This window comes from Lissotriton vulgaris, chromosome 3_2, assembly GCF_964263255.1.
Source record: "Lissotriton vulgaris chromosome 3_2, aLisVul1.2, whole genome shotgun sequence".
NCBI lineage: Eukaryota > Metazoa > Chordata > Amphibia > Caudata > Salamandridae > Lissotriton > Lissotriton vulgaris.
Window position 1 is genome coordinate 45,944,847 of NC_141690.1, and position 27,392 is coordinate 45,972,238.

A 27,392-nucleotide genomic window follows, 5' to 3' on the forward strand; every position below is an offset into this window, starting at 1 on the left:
AGCTCTCGCGTGTGGCGGGGGTGTCCGCCCTCCTGACTCCCCGCCAATATGCTTGCAGGCTGTGGCTGCCGTCACCCGGGCCCCTCACCGTGCTGCTCGCCGGCCGCTCCGGCCTCCAGAAAGACTAGGCCGCGTCCTCCGCGACCAGGCCCAAGCCGGGGCCTCGGGTAGTTTGGGGAGCCGGCGGACCCGGCACCCCGCTGTCCGCCGCAGATCCGCCGGACTCACTGTCTGCTGCAGCCAAATCCCGCGCCCAGGTCTCCGCGGTCGCCGCAGAATCCCCCGACTCCTCAGCTCCTGCGTTGGAAGCGCCGTGGGAGGCCTCCCCGGGCCGCTGTACGCCTGGGCCCGGGTCACTGCTTTCGCGCCTACCAGCGGCAGCGGGTCGTCTCCGCTCTGCGGCGCCTCTCGCCTTCTTTGAGCCTCGTCTCTGGCCCCTATGACTCTGCGGCAGATGCGGACCCCGTCCGCCGACGGTGGCTGGCTCGGTGGGGGCGATGGTCCGCTAAAATCCCTGTCGGGGGATCGGGTTCAGGGAGCCACCGCGGAGCACGTCCTACCGAGCCGCCATCTTGGCCACGCCCTCCCAGGTGGAACGGTTTTAAGATCATGAGAGCAATCTGTTGTATGTTATACTAACCGTAGACAGTCACAGTCAAAAATAGCTTTTGTACTGTAAATTCGCCCTCTGTTGTCACAGTATGGAAGACTGCTTTCAGTCTTTTGTCTATAGGTCATTATCTTATTCATTCAAAATAATGTCACAGCTTTTATCTTCAGGTGCATAACATTTGTAAAGTCACAACTTTTAGAGTATATTCTGTAGTGTCCTGAGGCTATGTGTGCTAGGATCTTTGTGGTTTGGGGGAACTTAGTAGAGGAAGTACCCAACTGGTTGGGAGGTATTATGGTTTGGTTTGAAGTATTCAGAGAGTAGAGTGAGGGTGTATGCTGAGGTATATTCTCACCATATAATATTAGGTACCCACAGAGTGGAGTACACTAGTAATTGTATTAAAGAATGGGTGGCAAACCACTTGGAGAAAGAGGTGAGAAGGATGTTAAAGGCAGAGTGCTCAAAGCCTGTGAAAAATGAAAAGGTGTGTTGCACACCTAATTTAGTTCCGGCAATGATTCGTTTTTGTTTTTTTAAGTTGGGCAGAAACCAACGTAAAGTCCTGGAATGATCACTGAAACAGTGCCAGGATAAGGTGTTAGATGCCATTGGTCTTATAGCAAGAATATTTGATGTGGCAGAAGAGGAACATATTAATGATACAGTAGTGGACCTTCAGTTGCTCCGAGGATGGAGTCAGATGGTGATCTTTCTACTAGGCAATGCAAATGGTGGGTTAATGGCGGAAAGGAGAAAGACAATTTTGATGAAGATAAGCCCTAAATTGGGGAAAATGGCAGATAAAGAACCAAATGAGGATGCAAATGGCTTAGGTGGCCATTAGGAAGTCCGCCCGTCATCCTACCGGTGATCTGGACCACCCGCCATAAGGGCGGAGGTCCCATGGCCATCATTAGGATGCGCCCGCCACAGTAGCTGGCGCATCTAGCATTCCAACTATTGTGGCGGGCGGTGCACTCAGCAGCTCCGGCCACAATGGCAGGAAGGCATGCTGTGATCTGCCATGCTGTGCATGGAACTGCTGGGCCCCCACCCCCCGGAGTCCTTGGGGGCCCGCAACAGGCCCCCAAAGTAGACTCTGCATGCCTTTCTGTGGCGGCATCTGCAAAAGCCCATCCTAATATGGCTGGCGGTGTCTGATAGACACCTCCACCATATAAACCCTTTTCCGCCGCGGTCGCAATGCGACCGGGCAGAAAAGTGGCGGACGGTGTTTCCGTCCTTTCTGGTCCCCCCTGCCATAGCAATATGGCGGGGGATGGGTGGCGGGCGGTCACGGATGTTGGGCAGGTCCCCACCGCCCATATGGCGGTGGCGATCCGCCCGACATCCCAATGGGCCCCTAATGTTTTGTGAAGGATTCATGAAATGTTTATGAGAATGTGTTTCAATATTTACCTGATTAGGTCCGGCTCAGGTGAATATGAGGAAAATATTCGGTGGAGGTGTTTTTGGTAGTGCCAGTAGATGGGGACTTTTGCCTGGCTAGGGTATACAATGGTCCCATTACAATGACCAGTATGGGAGGTATGGTAGAGGTTTCCAGGCTTCAATGAGTTTCTACCCATGTAGAGGTAAAGGCGGATGGACGGAAAGAGGAAGACTAGCAAGAAGAGTTCAAGTTACCAAGGATCTCAGGGTAAGTACAGAGACTATTTTCGTTTTTTCCCAAGAAAGAATATGAAGTTGATTAAGATATTACGTGGAAGAGTGTGAAAAGATGACCCTCGACCCATGGGCCTTAAAGACAGTACAAGGTTTAGAAATAGAGTTTGTGGAGCAACCACAACAAGTGAAGGAACAAAGAGACTTATGTTTATTAGAAGAGCAAAAGTCTGTAGTAGATTTATAGACGTATGCTATGTTCCAAAAGGGTTCAAAAAAGCATATAGAGGAAAGCACCAAAACGTGTGTAAGCATTCTCTTTCCAGTAGAAAAAAAGGACAAAGGATGGAGACCAGTAATACATTTCATGGACTTTAACAAATATTTGGTGTAGAGACATTTCAAGATGGAGGGAATTTAATATTTAAGAGATATGTGAATAGGAAATGATTGGTTTCTGAAGTTAGACTTGAAGGATGCGCACTTTACAATTCTGCTGGCTCGGGATTCAGAAGTTTTTACAATTCCATTAAAAAATGAAATTATATCATTTTCAGTACCTTCCTTTTCATTTGCATTCTTCCCCACAGTGTCTCAGGAAAGTTATAAGGGCAGTGAGGGCTTATTTATGAGAGAGCAGAATTAGTATATCTGAATGATATTTTGATTATGTCTAAATATATAGAGGAATTGAAGATGAAATATTATTGGTGAAGGACCGGATGGAGTTGTTTTTTGACTCCTGCTCAAAAGATGTAATTTTGAGGTTTCGAAGTAGATACAGTGAAGGTTATGCTACAACTTCCAGAGAGAAAAATTTAAATGATAAGGAAGGAAATCTTACTTCTATTAAGGAAGGACATGTTGGCTTGTGTAGTGGAATTGTTATCATCTTTCACTCAGGCAATTTATCTGGGTCCATAGCTTGTTCTGCATTACAGATAATAAAGGGAGATGCTTTGAGGAAAGGTTTGTGGTTTGGGAACAGAGTAACTCTGAATCAGGAAGCCAAAGAATAATTTATTTGGTGGTTGCACAATATGGAAGTGTGGAATAGACTGGCAATATTTATATATGTACTAGGGGTGGGCGGAGTTTGTCGAGGTCTGCTACGCAGAAATTAGTGGAGTGAAAAAATAAATCTGCGAACTTTGCCTAACTCCGCTTGGGCTGAGCTGTGCTTGGTTGCCCATTTGCACTAATTGGTGTAAGTAGCATGTTCCGCCTTGCAACTGGAGCGCAAACAGCACCACACAGATGCCTGTGCATATGCTCATTTTGTTTTTCCTAATTTGTGCACTGTGCTGGGCCTACTTTTCAATCCTTACTTAGGGCCTAATTACAATGGCAGTCTGTCAGACAACCGACCACCATAGCAGCAGGATTGAGACTGGTCTACAAGGAGTATGATGAGACTGCTGTTTAGGCAGTCAGAAACTGCCTTTTTCTTCTGCAACTTGTGCTGCGACCCAAGAAAAGGACTGCAGCTTAAGCCGCAGTGGAAAACAACAGTTTGTGCACAACCATGCACCGTATGGCAGACACCAAGTGGCATCTGGCACACAGTGAATGGATCTGTGGGGACACTACCTGTGCCCCTAGGCAACTTAGCAGTGGCCTACAGGGGATGGTGCCCTTCTTGGGGCCCCCAAAGTCTCCTTATGGCTGTCTTTTCATGGCGGTGTGACCAGGCAGTCAGGAAGGGACATCCTAATCCTTGTGGAGGTGCCTGCGCAGGTATTGCTCCCATTGTAGGGTTAAGGATTGAACCTCCGTCCCACCAGGATCTTTAATCCTGTCAGAGGCTCCGATCGCTGGTATTGTAATTCGGTATTCAGGCTGATTCCCAGGATGTCAGATGGACCTCCACTGATGGCCTGTCAGTGGCGGTCTCCCTGACATTGTGATGACCCCTTATATCTTTGCCATTCTTACTTTGAGCAAGCCAGGTGCTTGGTGCTACCCAGTTCTGCTTGTTGCTGTATGCGCTCACTTGGGCTGATTATTTTAGGAGTTATGCTGACTCCTCTGTCTTCCTATTACTAAGATAGCGGTAATATGGTAGTAGGAGTAATATAACATCAGTGAGCTCGCCTTCTCTGTGTCTTTCTTTTTATGTAGCTTGTACAGTCCCAAGCAATCTTCCTGTAATGTAGTATGCAAAATACTCATCTATGCATTGAAAAGGGAAACTAACTGAATTGGCCCATCAAAAGTGTGCAATTTATGAAACAAATATCATTCATTGCAATGCATTAGTATTTCCAAATTTAGTTTAGGAAATACGGAAGAGAGCTTAGGTAAGATTTTGGAAATTAGTAATAGGTCAACTAGATAATATATCTGATTAAAAAAAGTATAATGTCAATATGTTACTGCGTTAGCCTTTGCCTGTCAAAATATTTTCAAGGAGAGTTTACCTGTACTATTAATCTAATTTAGTTATCTTCTTTATCTCGTAAATCAGCACCCAAGGGCAAGAAGAGGGCATCCGAGGGTCAAGCCGAGGAGGGCGCCACCATCAGTGTGTGTAGGGTGGAAGTTCTGCTTCCACCACCAGATGACTCTGCTGGCTCAGTTATTTCTCTTTAATATTATTTATTTCTCCAGCTTTTGCCTCTCCCCATTAGATTAATATTTTCTCCTTTCTCTTATACTGTGACTGTTTTCAAATGTGCTTCATTCTATTTAATATTTCTTCTTGTTATCCCTCCCTGCATTATCCTTTTTTCGATATTTCTTGTTTCTGTAGCTGGCTTTCTCCTGTGTCCGTACTAATCTGTAGCTTAAGCGTTCTTCTCCTCGGTTATGCTGGCTCTCTCCCCTAACCTTAAACCCTGTGGACTGGTACTGTAAGACTAAGACATAAGATTAGGTAGTGTACTTTGAAGATTGCAGAGTTTGCAGAACAAAGCAAGCTTTTTTACGCTTGTTTTGTGAGAAGACTTTCTTTTTCTTGCTCATGCTCAATTGACCAGGAAGTGGCCATGGCGTGGTGACCCCCTTATGCAATGTTGTGTGTATTCAGTGTCCAAGCAGTTTTGATCACAATGCAGCATGGCGGGAAAATAGTATGATGACGGTCCCCTTACATTTGCCACCCAAAACGTTATGTCCTTCAATGACCAGTTTATTCTACCCCTTCATTGCACTTCAAATGACTCATAGTCAGCATCATATCTCTGCTCCTTCATTACAGTTGACTTGACGACTAGCTTTTCAAACATTGTCAACCAGCAAAATTCCCAAAGTAATGTTTTAGATGGGCTAGGAGATACTGTGAACTGAACTGCAGTCTTGTGTTGCTGTTGTATTTTGTTAAATAATAAATAGAAAGGGGCAGGGGCGTAGCTACAGCTTCTGGCACCCGGGGCTATCCCTTAGATTGCCGCCCTTGGCAGGTAGCGGGAGGGGTGCTGGAGAAAAAGGACGGCGGGCAATTGAAAATGGTCCGAGAGACAGGTAGTATCGCCTCTAATAGTTACCTCGATCATGCAAGTTACAGGCACATACATGACATGGTCCAAGGCTACACAGTTGAATACACCGACTGTACAAAGTGGAACACATAGACTGCATGATCTACCTGGTAATCCCCTCAGCACAATGTAAACATGCACATACATGACACTATTCGGGGATTCATCATCTACAGCTGACATTAAATGACCAAACAAGGTCCCCCAATCAAAGCAGTGTGGACGTGCACAAAGGTGATGTGCTCTGGGGACCCAAAACCAACTTAACAGTGTCAGTCTCAACTTCATTTTTTTTCCAATATCCTCCTCTGCCCGTCTTCCCTTTTTGCCTTATATTTCCCACCTTACATCCCCACCCCTCATTTATATTTCGACTTTCTGCCCTAGACTCAGCTCCACTCACCAGAGTGCTGACCAGAAATGATGCCCAGGGCTGTCATTGGTAGCGCTTTCACGCGCTGATTGACGGCCCTGGGACTCACAGAGTACGTCGTGCATGCAATGCACCACCACCACCACAACGCTAGGTGCATAGCTGCCAAGGTTTCAGATTGCAATGTGTGACATTTCCTTAAAATCAGTGAAATTATGAGTGACATTTCAATGACTATGAGTGACACTTTGTTGTGAGCAAAATCAAGCAATGACGACGAGGGAAACATAATTCAGAAAGTACACCCATTTGAGCAGTGAGATGGTCTTAAGAATTTTGTGTTCAAAGACACGTAATTAAGCTAAACGTCCGCATTATAACAAGTTTAAGCCCATGTCCAACTTGTAGGGGAAAAAGGGATGAGGTGAAATAAATATCAGAAGGACCACGGCACTGAACATTTCAATATAGAAATTCATGTGAGTGGGCAGGATTCACGCGCATTTGTAGGGTTATATAAATCCCAGTAACGCTTGGTGCTGCAGGCTTACAAAGCAAAAACTGGCCTAAACTCATGATATGACCTGCAGCCGCTGGGATAATCGAACTTCACTTGCACTCGTTTTCCTTTCTAAAGTTAACATCTGCTGCTAGGGAAACGGACGCTGCACCAAACTCTTTCTGTTTAAGTTTCTGAAGTCGCTTGGTGGGAGGCAGGTTAACTACTTCCGTTTGTGTGTTCTGCGGCTGCGTAAGGACAGTCAAAGTATGAATAATATTGGTGAAATATTTTATTTCTCAGTGCGCTCTTTCAAGGTGAGTCATTTCGCAGCAGTCCTAAAATTTAATTACTCCCCTTGCTGTTTACAGGACGTGACCTCACGTCTGCCTGTGGCGCTACGGGCAGTCTGAGACTGTGCTACTCAGCCCCGCGGCGTCGCGAAAATCGTACTTTGGATGCATTGTAGCAGCACTGACTTGCTGCTAGCCACTGTGAGGCTGAGTGAGCCTGCTCGGCTGCTGGAAGTGACCCAAGCCTACGGGAGCAGCCTGGGCAGGCAGTTGTTTGCAGCATGCTTTCTGTGGCAGCTGAGACTGCGTTCGGGTCCACCCCCAAAATAGTGCCACCAGGGGCAGACCGGCCTCCCCCAACCCCCCCAACCCCCTAGCTACGCCACTGCCAAACTCTTTCTGTTTAAGTTTCTGCAGTCGCTTGGGGGGAGGCAGGTTAACTACTTCCGTTTGTGTGTTCTGCCGTTGCATAGGGACAGTCAAAGTATGAATAATATTGGTGAAATATTTTATTTCTTAGTGCCCTCGTTCAGGGTGAGCCATTTTGCAGCAGTCCTAAAATCTAATTACTCCCCGCGCTGTTCAGAGGACGTGACGTCACATCCTTCTGTGGTGCTATGGGCAGTCTGAGACTGTGCTACTCAGCCCTGCAGCGCCGCGAAAATCGTACTTTGGATGCATTGTAGCAGCACTGACTGGCTGCCAGCCACTGAGAAGCTGAGTGAGCCTGCTCGGCTGCTGAAAGTGACCCAAGCCTACGAGAGCAGCCTGCGCAGGCAGTTGTTTGCAGCATGCTTCCTGTGGCAGCTGAGACTGCGTCCGGATCCGCCCCCAAAATAGTGCCTCCTGGGGCAGACCGCCCCCCCCAGCTACGCCACTGGAAAGGGGGAGGTGTATCCGGCATCTAAAATGTGTAATGATGCACTTGGACTGTAGGATGGCACATATTGAGGCCCACATTCAACTTCTAGAGACACGTGTAGAGAATGTCCTCTACTAGCTCTTTTTTCAAATTTTTATTTTGGTGGGGGGGAGTTGTGGGTGGAGAGGGGGGGAATTTGTTTGGGGCATTTTTGGACCTTTTTACATGGACATGACATTTTTATTTTAGACGTTTGTTGAGGATTGGAAAATATGTGAGGGGGCCATTGTGGGTGGAGAGGGTGGTTTTTATATGCTATATCTATGTTAGTAAAGGGGAAATCCACTTTATGCCTGAAGTTATTTCTGTGCTTTACTTTAACTTTGCACTAATGCCTTTTCATGCTGCCTATATTTTTACCTATTTCACAAAGTGTATGCCAGTTCGGAGAGTATTCTGCTATTTCTTATATTGCCTACAGAAACATTGACAAACAATTACTTATCTCATTAATCTCATCTGCAGGAGAAGCTAATTATGGACTAAGTAAAGTAGTTCACTTCACCCCATAGTTCTCTTACCTGAATAGATGAAATGATGGCTGGTGGCTGCTCCCTCTCTCAATTTTCCAAACACCTTACTTTTGGGTTTCCCAAGGTAACTTCTTTATGGCAGGGTAGGGCGCTAACAGGGAAGGCATCGCAGTGAGGTGCCACTCCCACCTGGGTGATGTCCAGCCATAGGATTAATCAAAAGGATCACAGACAACTAAATTGATAAAAAAAACGACAGTTAGTATGTTATACACATACATTTATATTACAGCTTTGGAAAGAAAGAGGACAGACTACTTCCACCAAGACACATCAAAGAATTCCACATATTATAACAAACAGTAGCAATAGCAAATTTTTCGGTGGGCATGGCATTTGAAAACCAAAGTTATGAAATCCTCTAGTCAGGATAAATATACTCAAAGTCTGTACTCTCTAGTCGAAAAGGTTAATAGTTTTATTTACACATAGCAAAGGTGCTGTTTTGATTCTGAAGCACAGGGATGCATCATATCTACAATGATATGACGGATCCATATGCTCTCCCCTGTGATGGTGCACAATTTGCTGCCGTGCGCTGATACAGGTATCCTTGCACCATAGTGCAAGGTTACCTTAGTTGAGGAGAATGATTGTGCATCTGACATTTCATTTTTAAACTTTTATGTATGTTGCTTAATACAGCACACATACATTTGAAAAACTGTATTTTTTCAATGATCGTTCATTTGCAGGAAAAGACACTTTCCTGCACATAAACAATCACAAGATGTGGTTTCCTTGTTGTATGTGTGCTGAGGAATGCGGCTCACATAGAAAGAGGAAACAAAATTAGGAGGAATTAAAACATTTCACCTCGTTGCGTCTCCCTACCCCTCCCCTGGCGAGGAGTAGTAATCTGAAACATTTCCAGGTTGATGATTTCTCGTAAATCTGGAAATCTGGTAGAAGTTTTGGGTGTTGTGTGAGAACACCCACAGCAACACCCATGGCACACCCCTTTGAAGCAAAGTGTTGCATGTAAAGGGGCCATATTTACATTGGCAAGAAAAGCCACACAGGATGGCTTTACATGTCCTTGTGAAATTGGGGCAGAAGGTGGGTAGCCGCAGCATCACAAGAAGTGAAGCACTGGTGGCGCAAAGGGCTAGTAAAAAAGGCCCAACATTCTTAGTTATAATTATGCGTGGTTGGCTAAGGGAAGCTGGAGTGGGTTATTGCTCAGGTAATAGAAGATCCCACGTTGAGTTAGTATTGCATTTAACCACATCTGCCCCACCAAGTGTGTGATCTAGCTGATGTAAATTAATACAGACACACCTCCAGAAAAAATTCACCCAGCCCGAAGGAAGAGGGTTAAGGGTTTGATGAATGGATGGGAAAAGGGATTTGGGAAAGGGGTGACAAAGATAAACACAACACAAGAACAATATTCACCAGGGGGATGAGCAGCACAACATCATCATCAATCAATTGTGGAAGGAAATGAAACAAGCACTTACAAAGCAATAGGTCTCGCACTTACGAGAGTTTGAGCTACTGGCATTGTAAATGACAGTGTCTTTAACCCATGTCCTTTTTTGTGGAGTGGATTCATGTGATGTGGAATTACCAACTGGATCCAATATTTCCTAACTCCCAAATGGCAGAAGAGTAAAAAATACAACAAGAGAAGCAACAATGGCAGGGGGCAAACAAATAAATGCTATGTGAATAAGAGGGATTACAAGTAGACTGAACAAATGCAGTCAATATAGTCATGTTACATTAAGTACAGCGTTTAATTAAAGCTATTTCAACACCAGAAATAAAATGTCACCAGAATACTAGCATTTGAAAATCCAGTGCTTAATTTGTGCCGGTGATTACATGTGCTGGCTGATGGTTACTAATTTTTGGAGACAAGTACCTATGTTATTTTTTCATCCTTAGCCTTTAACCCAGATCAAGACAGAGACAGGCAGAAAAGGGAGAAAGAGCGGAAAAAAAGTGTGGAAGACAGCAGAGATGAAATGAACATGGAGGGTGAGAGCTTAAAGTGGAAGCAAGAGTTGCAGTCCAGGCATTTATGAACCCTCTCATTCCAATAGTACCAGTGTCAGGTTCCTAAGGAAATCACTTTGCTCCTTCAATTGCAATGTGGAATTAGAGACCGAGTAAACCTAAAAAATTTAAATATCACCAAGTGAAGCAAATTGGATTCCACCGTTGAAATGTCACCACATAATTTTTGGCCCAACACATCCGAGAAATCTACGAATTAAACGCAACTGAACATTTATGAAAATGGAGAGCCACCAATTAGTCTCAACCCAGAGGCAACACTTGTTACAACAATTACATGCAAACTGTAGATAAAAAAGTGAAAGAGCCATGTCCATGAAAGTTAATGAAATATTTAGCACCACTAGATCTTAAATTAACAGGTCCCTTCAGCAGGTTGCTGTGCAACACAACTAACACCACTGAATACAGCAAGACATAAAAGAAATTGAAGGATACCTCGTTTAATCATGGTCAAACATTTGATAATTAAAATGTATACCTGTAGGATGCATATAAAGAATCTATCTGTAGGGTCTATCTTGTTGAAGATCAAGCACTCACTGCGTCTCCACCCGACCACATTGTGTGAACCTGGACAGGTCAAGTTATTCGAGACTCTCGGTTCTCTGATCTGATAAACAGGAATCTATGTGAAACGATCAAACCAATGCTATAAAACATTACAAAATCACTCTTACACCGAGACAAATTAAAAGACTGCTACGTTCAGACATAGCCAAGAAACTGACTAGGGTAATTCTGAGAGAGTTTGCAGAAATATTTATATATATTATTTAAAGGATTGCCCAAAACAGTACCGGTACACATCAGACTGAAATCACTTTGTAGCAAGGGAAAATCAAAATGTGTTCCCATTGTTTTACAGGGTATTGCTTAGCAGAACATTACAATCTGCAGAAATGTTTAACTAAAACCAAGAAACAGTGTCTTATTAAGCTAAAATTCTATATTTCAGTGTCCTGAAAACATCTGCGTTGATGCAAGGTTCTGATTAATATAATATTGGCCCGTCCCCCCGCAAAATAAAACAGGCTGTGACGGTGAGGGCTAGAATTTGCAACAACCTTTAACTCCTGTGATATTTTGCCAACAATGCTGTGGCACGTCAATACGATAATTCTAGGGAAATAATATATTTTAGAAGTTGGAAATGCTTTAATCTGAATAGGGATCTTGAGAAATTGCCATTCTTCCCGAATCAATTAACAACAAAAAACATTTACAGCAATGCACATTACCAAGGGAAGACAACTCACACATAATTACTAACAATTTATGGAGTTGCTGGCACGTAACAACATATGTCCCTTTTAGGTGGAACAACAATTTCACACAAAAATGAAGAAAATAAACACACAAAATGGGTATCACGCGAGTTTACACCCTCTCGGTGCCATGGTGAACTGGTCCATGTTATGGAAATTTTACTCCGACCTTTCAGACCTCAAACAAGAGAACGTATTCGCTGAAATTATTACATAATAAAAACAGATAGTAAAAAACTACCATAAGAGACATGGCCGCTGGTGTAACGAAACTTGAGGGGGGCTCCCTGCAAGGCACGAGGAGGGGCCCAATAATGAGCTCTGCAGCCAGAGTGCTGTGCTGAGGGGGCCGCTGGATCTTAGGGGCTCCCCGCCCTGCGGGGGCTGCAGGGGCCTGTGCTACGCGTACGCCCCTGGACATGGCGTGAAATAATCTCTCGATAAGATTTGAATCCCGAGACTGCGCTATCACTGCAACATGTAACATGTAACATGTAACATGGGTTGGCCTCTAATTAACTTCCTCAGCAAGGCTCATAATTTGATAGGTTTCTTTTCTCCATGTTAAGGAAGCATGACAGTGAGCCGCGTAACCAACACATCCCATAACCACCACCTCAAACGAGGAACAGAGGGCTAAGATTTAAGGACACAAACCACCCATTGAAATGTAGTGGTTGCGCTGAAGCATTTCCTGTATTCAATGTGTAAAGACAATCAAACTATGATGGAATGACACTTCACAAAAACACACAATTATTCAACCAAAAACACATTGGCTACATAAGCCAGTAGCAAAGGTGTGTGTGCAGAACACATAGCAGATTTGACCCTGCAATGTTCTGTTTCTTTTAGCTTTGTGGAGGATAAATGTTCTTAACGTGCACATATGAACCTCGAGGAGCAAAGACAAGAGTTGGGGCTTACTCTGTTACATCATGCAGCGGGCTAGTACAGTCAAGAGTGTGAGCCAAACTTGCAGTGATCTTGCTCTTCCCTGCACAATCACTTAAAATAAAAAAGTGATGGGGATGGGTGAGGCACAGACGTCGCTGATGTTGAACAGGCACTGAAAGTCTGTGCTTTCGATATTGTGACTGTCGCAAACCAAAACAAGCAAAAGGGGTGCAATAGCAAATCTGGTGCCATGCAAAACACAAAGCACGACGCCAAAGCATATAGCTGTGTGTTCCTAAGTGGAAATAAATAATTAAAAAGCAGATGATATAGCGGAGTCAATAGACGTCCGCAATGGCGATGGGAGGAAAGAAGTACTTAAAAAGTAGTTCTCTCAAAGGAGATAAGGATAAATTGTGCAAGAAACCTGTGCTTGGCCGGTGCTCCTCTGCCTTAACTGGAAGTGAGGATCGGCTGAGCCAACAAGTTAGGAGGTAGGCAAGAAGAGTGGCAACGGACTGAACCTGGATGTGAGGATCGGTCGAGCCAATGAGTTAGGAGGTAGGCAAGAAGAGGGACAGAGGAATGAACCTATGGCAGAAGCAGGCAGGATTACACTCAGTACGAGGGATTCCTAAAGTTCTTGCAGAAGGCACATGCGCGCTGATGCTCAACCTAAAAATGAGTAGGACAAAGTTCAGTTAAATGCATTGCAAACAGGTCTTCTTCCTCAGAGATTCCCTAAATCATTCTATATCTAAATGTTTTGTCTTCTAGATTGGAGAAAATCAAATTGTGGCGGAGTGAATTTAGCCCATCCAATGCTAAAAATATGATTGGTAGAAGAAAAATGATACTGTACTGCAAAATTGGGCGTTCCATCTACATTCTCCCCGGCAATGTCCGTCACTATTGGGTGCCTGTCTGAACCGGTCAGCCATGTAAGCAGGAGTGTTGAGCTCAGCTTTCGCCTTTCATTCATGCAGAAGATGAGAAAGCCTATGGATTGTAAAACAGAAACTGTATTGCAGATTCAACAGAGAAATACCAAAGAAAGGTAAGCTTCATGAGGAGTGTACCAAGAAGACTCTGAGGCAGAGCAAAAAACAAAGAGGACTCACAGTTTCACTTTAGCCACCACTGCAACATACACAATCAGAGGCATTTCTCATATCAACACACAGCTCTCCATTCCACATAGCTGAGTACTACGTTTCATGGTGAGGTGTTTGGATGCTGTGGAGGCTCCTGTTGATAGTGAAGCAATATGAAAAAGGACTGAGTTATAGCACTATGAATTGTTATAGATCAGCTATTTCAGCTGGACATGTTCACATGGATGGAAGAACAGTGGGGAGAAATTCTATGGTGTGCAGATTTTTGAAGAGTATGAGGTGGAGAAGGCCTCCTAGTGTATGGTATGATGTTTTGTGGGATGTGAATTTGATGCTGTCCTTATTTGAATCTTGCCTGTGAATAGATGTTTGGATTTGAAAAAACGTATAGTAAAGTTAGCAACTTTACTATGTTTAATATCTTGTAGAAGGATTTCTGATGTGAAAGCATTGGAGGTAAGTAATTAAGTTAATAGTCAAGACAGAGTATATTTTGAAATCTGGAAAAGGACAAAGACTATAGGCCTGACGTAGATCTCGGCAGAGGGGTTACTCTGTCACAACAGTGATGCATATTTCGTCTGCCAAAATATAAATGCCACTATATCCAATGGAATGTATATTCTGCGGATGGGATATCCATCACCATTGTGATGGAGTAACCCTTACACTGAGATCTAAACCGGGCCCTTTGTCTGAGTCTATTTTTGATCCACGTTTCTCAGAATGTAAAACATTTGTGTTATAGAATGCAGTAATAAATATGAGAACAAAATGTTGAAATGGTAAAAAGATGGTTAGAATCAATTGTTGATTTCATATGTAAAAGCAGATGAGGCAGTGAGTAATGCTACTATAGCAAGATGGGTAAAATGGGCAATGGAGCAAGCAGGTACAGATGTGCAGGCAATTTAAAGCACATTCAATAAGATGTGCAATGGCAAGTAAAGCCTATTTGCCTGCTGGAAGATAACAGATGAGAGGAGATTCTGAAAGCAGCTGATTTGGTCAGGTACATTTACAATGAACTGCATTAGCCCAGTTAATGATATGGCAAATGTGGTGTTGAAGGGCTTTCAACAGGCATAATCGTAGCCTCCAGTCTTGAAATGAAATGGTGATTCTCCAAATGCTATGAACAGAGAATCAAGATTTTATTAAAGACAGAGAGATTAACATTATCCCCCACTGAACCCCTCCAAAACAATAAAGAAAATTATGAGAAGAAGGTGGAGGGAGATGTTTAGGATTTTGAATGTATTCAAGTATCAACATTTTTGATTTCTAAAGGGTAAACTTTTATGGGAGTGGATATATGCTGATTTTTGTTTCTAATTCTTAAATGCACAATAAAAATGGATGAAGAGGAAAGGAAGCTAGATGAGGACAGTTCACAGATGAAAAGAGGAACTCCAGTGAAGAAAAGTTTGATGCATTTAAAGAGGCAGGGTTTTCTCTGAAGGAATTAGTTACGGACTATGGTGTTGTATTGTTAGAAAGTTCTTTTAAGTTGCTGCAGGCTGGGTATGCATAATGCTAGTCTCTGTGTCATTAATAATATCTTGATTCACCGTTTATTACATTTGGAGAATCACCATTCCCCAAAACTCTACCAAAGTTTCCCCTCAGAGTTTAATGAACAAATAGAATGTTAACATTGTATGACAAAAGTGAGGCACTCTTCAAAATCATACTGCTAGAAGAGGAGCTTTTGAATGGGAATTCTTTTTTAAGGAGCAGGCTGAAGTAAACAAGTATTATTGGGCGAATGAAGATATGAAACCAATTGTTTAAAGAATATAAGGGTAAGCATTGTGTTTTAGGGCATAACTATGAGGTTGGTGAACCATAGGACTGCCAAACTCACGGTGGAGGTGCAGTGGTGTTCGGGGACTGCCACACCAAGGATCTGAACACCATCTTAAATCTATTGTGGATGGACTGCTATAGGACTGCCACAACCGCCAGGGATCAGTGATCTCCGGTGGTGGTGCAGTGAGCTAAGGCCTGCAAATGCTGATGGTGCCACTGTGGCACTGAATCTGGTAGGTAGCAGTCTTATCGGATGTAGGACTGTCTCCCAGGGCAATGGGTATGTGCTGTAATAAATGCAGCAAAAGGGAGGGAGAAGGAGGAAAGCAAAGGCTAGGTCGGCCTCCAAGGAACGTAGCAAAACAGTAGGAACCCAATATACTGGATTCAGAGACCTAGCTTGTGTAATGGTCACTGATCAGATTTTGTCTGAACAGACCAATGAGAAAGAAACATTTCTTTCTTGTGTCCCCTCACTCACCGGGGTTTCCCCACGGTGACATGCTTCATCATTGGGGCCATCCCAGTTCTCTACGAAAAGGGGCGTGCTGCGACTTGCGAATTATGTAGGAGCACTTAGTTGTGAAAGACTATGTGTGGTGTGAGTGAGATAGTGATGGAGTGGGTGTGAGTGATTAAAAATACCGTGCTAGTGGGCCTCAACAATTTTATTTAGCTCCTAGGTTGGTATATTAAAAAGGGGTGTGACACTGCAATTTAACCTGTAATGAGGGTTAAATCAGTGTGCGGTCAACATACACGGCAGGACCACTCCGGTGTCTAACGATACGCCAGACATTAGAGCATGGTTTGCAAACCCGAGCGACACAGTTTACGTCTCTAGCCTGATGGTGGCTTTCTACATTTTCAGGTTAGCTGTCTTGGGTTTAAACGCATCGAACTAACACATTGCCAAATACTTCCATCAATTTGGAAGCAAATCAATGCCCCTGATGAAGGGCAGCATTGCCCGAAATGCATTGGGCCAATTATAATTTTGATTTATAAATCATGTGAAGAACTAAGGATTACATCAAGAAAAACGTAATGTTCTAATAAAACTTTATTTTGAAAAATACTAAGTTCAAAGAAATTTTTCGATCCAGTGTGCGTCTGGGGCCGCCATTTCCGACTGGAATGGCGCTATCATAAGCATTATTTCAACCTCAAGACTCAGAAGGAGGAACCCAGGTAGCACCTAACCACTTGTTGTACTATCTTACCCAAAACTTAGAACTTTGTGTGCGAGAAGGTTCAGTTCTCATCCAGCATCACAATCAAACCAGCCGACAAGGGTGGGGCGATTGTCTTACAAGATACTTCAGACTACAGGAAGGAATGCTTACGCCTCCTTGCAGACACTAGAAACTATACCATCATAAAAGAGGATCCAACAGAACGTTTGAGGATATCTATAGCATACTTAATTGAGGAATCCCTTGTCGATGACTGGATAAATAAAAAGGAAGCAGACTTTTTGGTGAAAAAGAAACCAACAATCCCCTACTTCTACACGATCCCTAAAATTCATAAGTGACTTGACAATCCTCCTGGGAGACCGATAGTCTTGGGGATTGGATCGGTTCTGGAACCGCTATCAAAATATGCGGATGCCTTCTTGAGACCCCTGGTACAGGGCACTGACACCTACCTAAAATATACTAAAGATGTTCTCTGCTTACTGAAGGAACTACATTTCGACCCCACATCCAGCAATCTCACCAGTCTGGATGTGGAGAGTCTATACACCAGCCTCCCCCATATGGAGACCCTACAAATACTGGAGGAAGTTCTTTTCGAGGATGACTGGAAATATCACACTCCTCGACATGTGGTGATGGAATGTTGTCATTTGGCACTCACTGGGAATTTTTTCAGGTTTGAGGAAACACTATACCAACAACAACATAGGACCAGCATGGGCAGCACATTTGCGCCGAGCATAGCTGGTTTGTATGTCCATCATTTGGAGCAGAACAAAATCATGAACAACATCAATCCATACAGTCACCATATACAACTATGGAAGCGCTACATAGACAATGTCCTCCTGATCTGGCAAGGGACTGAAGAGGAAGCAGAATCCTTCTTCACCTGGCTCAACGAGCAAGATAGATTTTTGAAATTTACTAATTCCATGAGCAGATCACATCTAGTGTTTTTGGACCTAAACATATGGGCGGACTCAGGCGCCCTTATCACGACAACGCATTTTAAGGAAACGGCCCGTAACTGTCTACTGACTTATGACAGTTTTCATCCGCGACATCTAAGACAAAACCTCCCCTTTGGCCAATTCTTAAGGTTGCAAAGGAATTGTAGCAACAAGCATGACTACCTCGCACAACCAGATGACCTTAGCAAGAAACTACAATCCAGAATGTACCCAAAGAAACTAATAAAAGATGCGAAAAAGAGAGCAAGCAATAATGACAGAGATGCCCTGCTAGAACCTAAAGTGAAAGCCCTAACAGAAAACAAAAGACCTATCTGCATTACAACCTTCAACCAAGTATCTGACACTGTAACTAAGATAGTCAAAAAACATTGGCCTGTGATTAACAGTGGTGGATTAAACATACCAACACCTATGTTCAGTCACCGCTGGGGAAAAAACCTAAAAGACTATTTGGTACATACCCGACTTCTACCCACCGTTTCTTCTCTGAGACTACAACCATTACCGATGGGGCACAATCCCCTGCAATAATTGCAGTGTATGCCACTTGACATCGGTGACAAAATCTGTCATCTTTAACAACAACACAAGATGGGAGTTACAAATTTTTTCCAATTGCAATACCTGCGGGGTGATCTATTTGATCACATGTATTTGCAACCTACACTATGTGGGTATGACCACCAGAAAGGTCAGTACCCGCATAGTGGAACCCAGGAGCAACATCCGCTGTAAACGTGCCACCAGTCGGATGACCAACCATTTCATTGAGAAAAACCACACACCCAATGATCTGACATGGGTGGTGTTAGAAAGTGTTAAGAATAAAGAGAACCTGGAAAGGATACTGCCTGAACGAGAATAGAGATGGGTTTTTAAATGACGCACTGACACAGGGGCTGAATGATGACATTCCTTGGGGTGCTTTTGGGAACTAACCAAACTAACCGAAGAAAAGTGGTACAAGAGATCTATGACACTTTTTCTGGCATCTCAGTAAGCATCTAACATTTCGGATCTGATATGCTTCCCCCCCTTTCAAGAACATAAATGAATTTTTCCAAATACAAGTCGCCTTTGCTCTAGAACAACTGAGCAAAATGAGCCAAAATACTAACATTAAGCGACGTTATAAAATCATAAACATTACCACCAACTTATGTGCACAGGTTCACATAACACCGTAGGGAAGGTCCTCCGTCATTCCTAAAAAGAACTGAACAATCGGATTATTAAACCGGTATGGCTGCATTAATCAGGACTGCCCTACCAGTGATGAAACTAAATCATATCTATCTGTTTTCCTGCCTGGGTCCATATGAGTACCATCCAAATATTCCGTCCATACAATACCACCTACAACCTATCAAAATCTGCTTAAAAAGATATCCCCTTTTTCTGTATCAACAAACTATCAAAACTCTTCAGATACCACCCAATAAAACGTTTTAAAAAACATGGTCACCCGCGTTTTTTAAAAAGCAAAATACGATAAATAGATGCAAATAGGAGATTAAACCGAATGATGATGTTTGGTTAAGATTAAGAAGCTAAGAACAACAAACGAGTACAAAGTACGATTAGTTTGTCTTCAACAACTTTATTATACACCGAGATTACATTCTCCCAAGATGGCCGCCACTGACATGCAGTCTAGTGTCTACACCACGGACCCTGAAATGTTTTTCACTTAAAAAAATTCCCCGCCCGACCAGCTTCAAGATGCGGTCCGGAGAGGTAACGATTAGGTATTTCTGTGAGGTTTCACCGTGAAGGAAGTAAGTACTTTTCTTTTTTGTACGACGTGAAGGTCCCGATTTTCTGAATACGATCATTACCTTTCTCATGGGAACGAAGCAGACGCTTACTGATCGGAGTTCCCGTTTTTCATTTTAAATCGGCAGCAATGTTTCCATGAGGTGATCCTGCCCCCTACCAGAGACCATGCAGTGCTACTAGGCACCAATCATGTAAATATGCCACTTTTGCCATAATGACATAAATGTTTTGTGTGTTATTTGTCCTTAGTCACATTAAGTCCTGTGTTGTTTATATCTGTGAATTCACAACCACTTTTTACACCTTTATATTTCTTTACCCACTGGACTTGAAAGCCTGCACGCACCAATAAGGTGCAGATCGGACACCATATTCTCGGATATGAGGCGTGAAAAATGTTTGACACCCTTTCTTCCTAAGAAAGGGCTAGTTTACCACTAACCATGTGTCATTCTTTTTACAGAAACAACGAAACAGTACAAAAGTATGTATAACACGCATGTTTTAGAATGAACAGCGTTAAATGTTTTTTATTGATTCAATTCGCACACCCCAAATAGGGGCTCATAGGAGTGGTAAATACAGGGCTGGTCCCTGTATGGTCTTGATGAAAAGCTTTGGGGAGATTGAAACATGTAGACTGCACACTGATTTAACCCTCATTACAGGTTAAATTGCAGTGTCACACCCCTTTTTAATATACCAACCTAGGAGCTAAATAAAATTGTTGAGGCCCACTAGCACAGTATTTTTAATCACTCACACCCACTCCATCACTATCTCACTCACACCACACATAGTCTTTCACAGCTAAGTGCTCCTACGTAATTCGCAGGTCGCAGCACGCCCCTTTTCGTAGAGAACTGGGATGGCCCCAATGATGAAGCATGTCACCGTGGGGAAACCCCGGTGAGTGAGGGGACACTAGAAAGAAATTTTTCTTTCTCATTGGTCTGTTCTGACAAAATCTGATCAGTGACCATTACACAAGCTAGGTCTCTGAATCCAGTATATTGGGTTCCTACTGTTTTGCTATGTGCTGTAATATCCAGCTTGTGTTTCAATAAATTATATTCAATGTTTGCTGCGAAATTTCATTTATTCGTTCGATATCTTCTTTGTTAAATGTTCGAATAACATTAACTTTTCTTGTATATCATCCTGACAAAGCTTTCTTGTTATGCATCACAAACATTCTTCTTACCAATGCATTTCACATACATTTTGGCCTTCATCCGGGAAATGTTCTAAAATATAAACATACGGTTTATGCCACTTATCCATGGTTTACTTTTATTACATTTTATGCTTTCTAATTATATACTGCACTACAAGTCCTAGCTTCATTCGTTCTCAGCTATGCTCGTGATTACTAGTGAGTTGACTCCACGCCATATCTTTACCTATCCTTACATATGACTGTGTTTCCTGTTGTTAAACTGCATTATGATCGTTACTGTCGATTGTTGTCGAGCTATGGCTGCGCCCATATTTAATCTACGCACCGTGCCTTAGGTTTTCTTTACATGTAGCTCATTATGGGATGTCCCCACATCAGTGTTTCTTGATTGTTTATTTTACCCGCCGTGCCTTATGCTCTCATTACGTGTGACTCGTTACATTGATAATGTGAAAACGGTTACCTATGCAATAACAGCTATATTTCCCTCCCGCCTTTAGTATAAAACGCTGTAATGCGCTTCTATGTTTCTTGGCTCCCCTTTGCTGCAAGCGTTATCTCTGGACACTTCTCACTGTCTCTCTGATGCAGCGTTTGTAAAATGTGAGCTTCCCGCGACTATTTCCACTTCTACTCTACGTTGCTTGACTATGCGTGCATGCGCGGATTGAAAACGAGGGATCTAAACTTTTTTTTGCATTGAACGAGCTTTATTGCTATATAACGCGCTATATATAACGCGCTGTTGACAATCTGACATGGCTACTCTTTCTGGATATAAGCTTGTGTTGTATACCATTAGCTACACGGCTCCTGTGATATAAATGCTTTAAATTAAATCAATTCTATATGGCTACTTTTTCAGGCTATGGATTTATGTTTAAATACCTTTGGCTACACGAGTCGCCTCCTATGAAATAGATACATTGAGCTATATCATTTCTGTATGAAAATAGGTATTTTGAGATGAATCACATTTCTCAGTCCATGTGTTACATCTATACAAATAACAAGTACATTCAACCCTTTCATTTAAACCATTCGGCTTAAGCTAATTTAAAAAATAGATCCAGTGGTTTTCTCTCTTTTATAAATTTTTCTTATTGTCAATTCCTTTTTTTTTCAGAACTACCTCCAAAATGCAGGCTCTTAGTTGGCTTATGTGATGTTTGGCTTCATGAAAATGAACCGCTACAGTTGATTTTAAGGCCTTTGTTCGTATGTTACTCTTATGTTCATTTAGTCGTATTTTCAATTTTCTTTCTGTGTGTCCAACATATACTGAGCAACACGGGCATTTCAACATATAAACTACATTTGTTGTATCACATGTTGCATTACCTTTAAAGTTGATGTTGTGACCTTTCATGGGGTGTGTAATCTGGTTACTCTGATGATATTGTTGCAATTATTGCAATTTAGACATGGTGTGGTGACCGGGTATGTAGATTTTGCTATGCCTTCCTTTGGTTGTTTTAAAAGTTCACCTACGTTTTTAGCTCTGGTATAAGCGAACAAAGGTTCAGTGGTTAATATGCCCTTGAATTCCTGTTCCAATTTTAATATGGACCAATGTTTTTTGATGATGGACTTAAATTGGGTGCTCACGTTGGAATATTTGCTAACACATGTTATTCGTTGCTCCGTGTGACGAGTTCTGACACTCAATAATTCTTCTCGAGTTTTGGTGTTGGTCCTGTTTAGTGCCTGCTCTATGATATTGTCTGGGTATCCTCTCTCATGAAACCATCTTGCCATACTTGTCATTTGATGATGCTGTTGGTCTGGTTCCGAGACTACTCTTTTCACCCTAAGAAATTGGGAGTAGGGGAGGTGTTTCTTCAACGATGGAGGATGATAACTTTCATATCTAAAAAGATTGTTCCTATTGGTTTGTTTTCTTTAGAGGTTAGTTGCAAATTCCTCGTTGGTTTTGGTGATCTCTACTTCCAGAAATTGAATACTGTCTTCCTTGATTTGCCACGTAAATTGGATCCTGTCATCTTTTGTGTTGAACTTTTCCACTTCATTTAATAGAGAATCTTTGGTGCCACTCCAAATTACGAACATATCATCAATGAATCAAACGTACATCTCTGTATGTCTTTTCCATATGTCATTTTCATATATGTGTTCCTTTTCAAATGCTGTCATGTAGAGATTCGCATATGCAGGTGCGGCGCAGTTTCCCATGAAAGTTCCGCTTTTTTGTATGAACCACCTGTTGTCGTAGGCAAAATAGCTGTGCATCAATGTGAACTCCATGAGTTCCATTAAGAACACTTGCAACTGCTCTGTGTAATCGCTTTGTAACAGTGCTTTTTCAACCGCTTCTAAGCCTTGCATGTGTGGAATTGACGTGTAAAGTCCTTTTACATCTATGGTGGCCAGTATTATCAGCTGATCTTTCTTTCTCTTGAGTGACTTTAATTTGTTGAGGAAGTACGTGGTGTCTTTTATATGTGACTTGGTTTTGATGACCAAAGGTTGTAAATATCTATCCAAAAATTTCCCAACTGGTTCATGTAGACTTTTTTTTGTGGATACAATTGGACGACATTGTGTTTTTTAAAAATCCTTATGCACCTTGGGTACCATGTACAACGTGGGGCTTGCTGGATGATCCTGTGTTAAATACTTTCTTGTTCTGTCGTTGATGACCCCTCTCTCTTGGGCTTTTTGTAGGATGGTCTGTGATGTTGTTTTAATCTCCAAGGTCAGATTGAAATTTATCTCCATATATATGTTTTCATCTTCCAAGTGTTTGGTAACTTCTGAATGATAATATGAATTATTTAAAATTACCAACCCTCCCCCTTTGTCTGCTTTCTGGCAAATAATACGTTCATTGCTCGCTATGGACTTGAGTACTCCAAATTCTTTACTGGTCATGTTTGTTAATTTGCATTTCTTTCTTGTATTTATTTGATTTATGTCTTTTTTGCACAACTGTTCAAAGAGGTCGATTGTTTTGTGGCTAACCGGTGGCATGTAAGTGCTAGGTGTTTTCAAGCCTTTTAGTTGGTCGATTCCTTCTCTTTGGGTTTCACCAACTACATTGTCAAAGAAGTGTCTCAATCTTATTTTTCTGGTCAATTTGAAGAGACTGACCTCGAGTTCCAATGTGTTAGTATGTGCCGTTGGCACATATGATGTTCCTTTTTGTAAGATGTTAATCTGTTGTGGACTTAACTCACAGTCTGATATATTTAATACTTGTTTGCTTTGATCATATAGGTTTGATGTTTCTTGGTTTTGTCCTTCTTTGTGGTTACATTTCTGGTCTGTGGTTGTCCTCTCTCTTTTTCTTTTGCCGAGTCCCCTCCGGGGTCTTCGTTTTCTCCGGGGCCTCTCTCTAAAAAGGCCCTGTGGTAGATATGCTTGCTGTTTACTGTGGGGTGGCTACTTTCTGTGCGTGAACTCTATCCTGGGGTGTTTTTTCACTGTCCGTGGATGACGTATCAGGATGTGATGTATATGTTTTGGTCTGTCTTCTTCTTGCGTATATTTCCGCCCACGTATACACTTCTTCCAGTTTGTAATCCAGCGTATCCCTCCTATACTTTCTAAGTTTTCTTTCGTTTACCTCTGCGTATGTTTCAGCAGTTGATTATTGATGTCTTCCAATATTTTAGTGAGTTCCTCTGGTGTAACCATTTTATCCAACTCCTGTATAGTTTTGTCTATGTCCGTCTTCAATTCTTCAAGTATTTTAGATAGTTCCTCTATTATTAAGAGAATTAAATCCAAGCTACACTTATTAAGAATGGCGAACCATTTTTCCGTGATTGGTTTGGAACTTTTGCATAGTGAGGGTCTTAAGGATATTCCGAGGCCTCTCGGAATCCTTTGTGCCGTATGATATTTAATCATAGTGTTGGCCTGTAGACGTTGGTTGATTTCCTTCCGTGTAAGATATACTAGGTGTTTAATCTGTTGTTCCTTGCTTTTCGTCAAGGTGTGTTCCATGGACTCTGTTTGTATTAAGGAATATATCCGTTCACTTGCTTCTGCGGTATATGCAAAAGTGTCTGCTCTGCCACTGTGGCACTGCCAAGCATATTATAAATGTCCTCAATGCCACGGATGAGCCCGCCATAAAAGCTGTGGTGGTGAGGACACTAAGGGGGACCCACAGGGTCTCCTGTCCCCTCATGGACTTTAGATGCATGCAGGGGGGCACATGACATGCCCCTCTATCTTCATGTACCCCTTTTCCTGCACAGCATGGACTGCACAGTCCATGATCTACAGGAACAGTCTTTGGCATTGCCATTTCTGTGCCTTTTTAATAGGCACCGCTGTGGGAATGCCAAAGGACCTCCTGCCAGACAATGGGATAACTCATAATTGGTGGGAGGGTGGCAGTGAGGTTTGGCGGTGTGGGAGTGGGACGGTGGTGGGCTGCCCCACTCCCACACGCCAAACTCATAATCAGGCTCTTAGTCAGTTATTCTGGCCATCATCATCTCGGTCGCTTAATAGCTCCTTAATTTTAATACAGTAAATATTCTGTTAGAAAATGACTGTTAGACCTGGCTTGTCCAGCAGAAAAATCCCCAGACTTTTTTCTTACTGGCCTCCTGTTGTGGACCCTGTTTTATGACTCTGGACACTTTACCACTGCTGATCAGTTCTGAGTGCATATGCTCTCCCTGTAAATGTTGTTTATGTATTGGTGATTCCATGATTGGCAAACTTGATTCACTGTTTAGTCCAGACTGTGTGTGCCTAGGGCCTGTAAATCAAATGCTGCTAGTGGGCCTAAAGCACTGATTGTGCAACTCACATGACCAGCCTGTAAATGCAACTCAGACCTGCCACTGCAGTGTCTTCTGTGCAGTTTGGTACAGCCATGTCGACCTGGCAAGTGCACCCACTTGCCAGGCCCTAACCTTCTCCTTCTTACATGTGAGTTACCCCAAGGTAGACCCAAGGAACCCCTGTGGGCAGGGTGTAGTGTATGTGAAAGGTAGGATGTGCCCTGATTTGTGGCATGTCCCGATAGTGAAATACTTCCAGTTGCATTTTTCACTATTGAAAGGCTATCTGTCCCATAGGATAGAATAGGAGTTTATTTATAACATCTTATAAATCTAACTTACCATTGAAATAATGAAGTACGTTATAGTTTAGTAAGCCTGAGGGCAAGGCTGAATAGATCTTGACTGCATTTAGAGTAGGGGAAGGAGATTTCTTTCACACCTGAATGGGCCTGGTCTGCCTTGGACAATGCTGTCTCCAAACTCTGCCGGCAGCGGCACCAGAGAGGACAAAACTGGTTTTGGCTGGGCCAAGAGCTTCTCTGCCATCAGAGAACAAAAGAATTTGCGCTATAAAAAGTGGGGCCCAGACACCGGAACTTTAAACTACTGCTGAACTAAGGAACCTACCAGGAAGAGCTGGAGGAGGTGTTCTGCCCCTGGGTTGTGTGCTGTTGTGGTTGGCCTGCAGTAGTTGCTTCTGTCTTGGGCAGGGAAAAGGAATGGACTGTACTTTCATCATCCTGCTTCTAGAGTTTTCTCCAAGGGCTTGAAGTAGAGCTTGCCTCCTGTTAGAAGTCTCCAGGATAGAAAATAATTCAAATATCCTTTCTGGAATTCAAGAGGAAACTTTTCCAAAGAGAAGAGCTGGAGAAACTGAGGAGGAGTACTACCCCTTTGCTGTGTGATGTCCGGGGTTGGCCTGCAGTGGCTGTTTCTGCCAAGGTAAGGACAAGGAGTCTGATGTGTGCTGTGTCCCTGCTTGAGGAAGATCTCCAAGGGCTTAAAGCTTGCTGCCTGTTTTGAAGTCACAGGAACACAAAGACTTGACCCCCGCTTCCCTGAATTTCCTTGCTTCTGACCTGCCAGGAGGTGCCTGCTGCTGTTCTGGGCCTCTGGAGGTTGTTCCTGCTGTTGGGAGCTGGAAAACTAACGCAACAAGGAGAAGCGTGCCATATCAGTACCTGTTTCTGTTGCATTGCCAAAGAAACTGATGCTGCGCCTGCCCCCGGCTCGAGAAATCGCAGCATGCCGCATCGAGTGCACTCATCTACGAAGGCCGAGCTCACTGCACCCATACTGACGCAGGACCTGCTGTGCACCTGCAGGAACCAATGCATTGTGGGACCATGGTGAAAGAAATCAACACATTGCGCTGTTGCTGCCGCTACTTCAAGAACCGCTGCATCCCTGATCCACACGTATTGCACTGGGGCACCAACTCTACAAGGACGCTGGGGCCACAGTAGGAAACCGATGAACCACCACCTCGCTCAGTTAGAATTTGACGCATCACTTCCCCTTCAGTAAGGAACCGACGCATAACCTCCCTGTGCGGCAGTAAGGAACCAAGGCGTCACCACCCCAGGTGTAAAGAACTGGCGCATCACCTTCCCTGCGCGTTGGGAACCGACGCATCACCTTCCCGGCAGCTGTTCTTTCTTTGGATTTTGACGCATCCAAGGTACCTCATGTTGAAAGTGTAACATCTGTAATTTGCTTTGGACAGAACTGTTTTTACCTTTTGAAAGTCATATTTTCATTACTGTAGTGGGGATGTCTGTTGTTTTGGTCTTGTTTGGTTTAGATAAAATTACTTATTTTTCTAAACTGGTGTGCTGTCCATTTGTAGTGTTTTCACTATATTACTCTGTGTGTGCACATATACTTTACACATTGCCTCTGAGATAATCCTGTTTCCTCAAGCCAAGCTATCAAGGGGGTGAGCAGGGATTATTTTAGAAGTGTACCCCCCTTACCCTGACTATGAAAAAGGGTCACTACTTGGACAACGGTGCAAACCATTGCCAACT